This window comes from Passer montanus, unplaced genomic scaffold (genome assembly GCF_014805655.1).
Source record: "Passer montanus isolate IOZ18808 unplaced genomic scaffold, ASM1480565v1 scaffold178, whole genome shotgun sequence".
NCBI classification, from domain to species: domain Eukaryota; kingdom Metazoa; phylum Chordata; class Aves; order Passeriformes; family Passeridae; genus Passer; species Passer montanus.
The window spans coordinates 207,562-210,432 of NW_024365159.1; positions in this window are offsets into that span (position 1 = coordinate 207,562).

Sequence of the window (2,871 nt, forward strand, 5' to 3'; positions counted from 1 at the left end):
CCAGACACACTCACACAGCAGCTCCAGCCAGCCCGCTTTGCCAGCGGCACCTTAGTGCTGCTTTCCCCACAAACCTCCCCAAAGTCCCCTTTCCTCCAGGAAAGCCGGATCACATTTCAGCCGGGGCTGGTCCCGCACCTTTGGTCTGCTCCAGGGCAGATATTTGCAGGATTGTCACCAGGGGACTTAGTCCTGGCACCAAGCACAGCAGCAGTGCAGGGTCCAGACACACTCACACAGCAGCTCCAGAGTGATGCTCGCTGGAGCCGGGCTCAGAGACTCCATAATTACCCCACGGCCAAATCCCACCATAAATTTCCCCTAATGAAGCCTGCCTGATACTAAAAGGCTTTGCACATTTAGAGGTTATGCACAGCAGCAATTCCCTTAGGGAGAAATCCTGCCTCGATCCTGCAAACACTCCTTCGGTCTCGTTTGCTGAAGCGAGGCAGGTTTTTATTTAATTTATTTACTTAATATTAGCTGTTTAACCCAGAGGAGCACGGGGCTGCTCTGCTGCTGCCGCCGTGCAGCTGGAGAGGCACATCCCAGAGTGCCAGGAGCAGCAGCCACTCGGCTGGACCAGGATCACGCCACGTGGCCACAGCTTCTTCCCAGCACGGCTCCAGTGAAATGCCCAGGAGCTGTGGCCGTGCTTGTATGGGATTATCCCAAACACCCTGTGCCAGCTGGGAACTGGGCATGTTGAGATCCATCCACACAGTCCAGCCCCAGAACCCCTCTGTCACTTGTAGGATCAAATCGCCCATGGAAACACCTCACATCCTGGGAGACCAAGCCCTGCTTTTGGTGGTCATGGCAGGGCCATAAAAAGCTGGAAGGGGGAGAGGGCAGGGGGAGAGTAGAAGCACAACCAGCAGCTCCACTCACCATCCTCACCAGCTGGAATAGTCTTCCCTTGCTCCTGGTGCTCTCAAACACAGGCCAAAACATCCCTGCTCCTTCCCTGAGCAGCTTTTTGTGGGCACCTGCAGCCCTTTGGGACAGGGCACCCCAGGAGCTCAGCCCTGCATCCCCCCATCCTCCCGTGCTCCATGAATCCCTGCATCCCCCCTGCCCTCCTGTGCTCCATGAATCCCTGCATCCCCCCTGCCCTCCTGTGCTCCATGAATCCCTGCATTCCCCCATCCTCCCGTGCTCCATGAATCTCTGCATCCCCTCTGCCCTCCTGTGCTCCATGAATCCCTGCAAAACCCACAGCGCTCGCCCCCAAAATGTGGTGCTGTGAGCTGGGAACCTGTTTGCTGGGAAAACCAGGAATGATGTCCCTCCATGCTTCGGTGATGGCTTCCCTCAGTGCTTGGAAAGGACCCCAGGCACTCAGGAGGCTCCTAAATAACCCCAGCACAACCCAAATGCCCCTCACAAGGGGCGGCATCTGCTTTGAGGTCCGTGGTAGGCACCATCCCAGCCCACTTGCACTCTGGAACTCCAGGTTTTGAAGCCCTGGGCTCCAGCCCCAAACCCTTCTGGAAGCGGCATTTGGGGTGCGAGTGGGAACAGCACCCGCCCTGCCAGGCCCACCGGGCTCTTAAATCAGATTAAAAATCTATTTGCAGAATGGCCTTGCTTTCCGACTTCTGTGCTGCACCTGAAAACCTTTCCTTTGGAAAGCAAACACAGGCTCTCCCCGGGGGCTGCCTGGGGAAGGCTTTCCACTATAAACATTACCTACCAGCAGTGCAGCCAGCCCCAGGCAAGCCAAAAATTCCTTCTCCTACCAAGAAACACTTTCCAATCAAACCAGACATTATTTTTTCCATTAATGAGTGTTGATACCAACTGGAAAACTTTGCAAAGAAATCCACTCTAAACTAATTTTTCTGATACAACATCGACATTTTACAAGTTTCTTTTGTCTTATTTCTTTTTATTATTATTATTGTTCTATTTTATTTCCCTGCTCCATATTTGAAAACATGATCTTTGCCGCTCAGGAATGCATCTGTTCCTGCAATTTGGGCTGTGACTAAAGTCAGAGGTCCAAATCTGATTTTTCTCTGCCTTAGCTCCACAGAAGCAAGCAGAGTTTTCCCACATTTCCCCCCACGGCGTGATGGAGTCGAAAAAGGAGACTTGTTGTCTTCTGTTGGATAGATCAGAAATCCTGCTATCACAGTTTTTGTGTGCTGGGATACCACAAATTCAGCAGCAGGATATTCTGGAGGAGAAAAAAATGTCCTCCTACCTACCTTGGCTGCTGATTCCCTAAAATGTACTGTTTAGCATTTAATGGAAGGGGGGAAGTTGGGAGCAAATGGCAATGCATAGGCAGTGTTCCTTCTCCAGGGTCCTCTCCATGGGGTTTTCCATGAACTACTAGCTGCTTTCCAGCAGCTTGCCACATTTTGGGTTTTCCAGCAGGAGTGTTTCCCATGCCCCCCACAAGTAGGGGTTTAGCCCCCCTGCCCCCAAATCTACACCATTCTCATGGCTTAGCATGCCCCAGGGAGGTTCTGCCGCTCCGAGGTCACCCTGTGGGATGGGGAGGCAGGTCCCCACCCCGTCCCTGCAGGACAAGGGGTTTGCAGGACCCCACAGCACCAGGGGCTAGAAAATAGGGCCTCGTTCCATAGAAACAGGGCACGCTCTCCTGCGTGGGGGGCTCGCTGCTTCTGCACCCCAGTGTGGGCACGGGATCTCTGCAGCCTGGCCACGGAGCTGGGAGTGGGACCCCAAAAACCCCGGGGTGGGTGCAGGGGGTTATCCTGGAGGGGTGCTGCAAATCCAGCATCTTCGGGGGTGGGGGGGCATTCGCCAGCTATCTTTGATTCGAGGTGCATTCCCAAGATTTTAGTTAAGTGTAACATAAAACTGTGAAAGTTTAGCGGGGGAAAAGCCTTCCTCCCA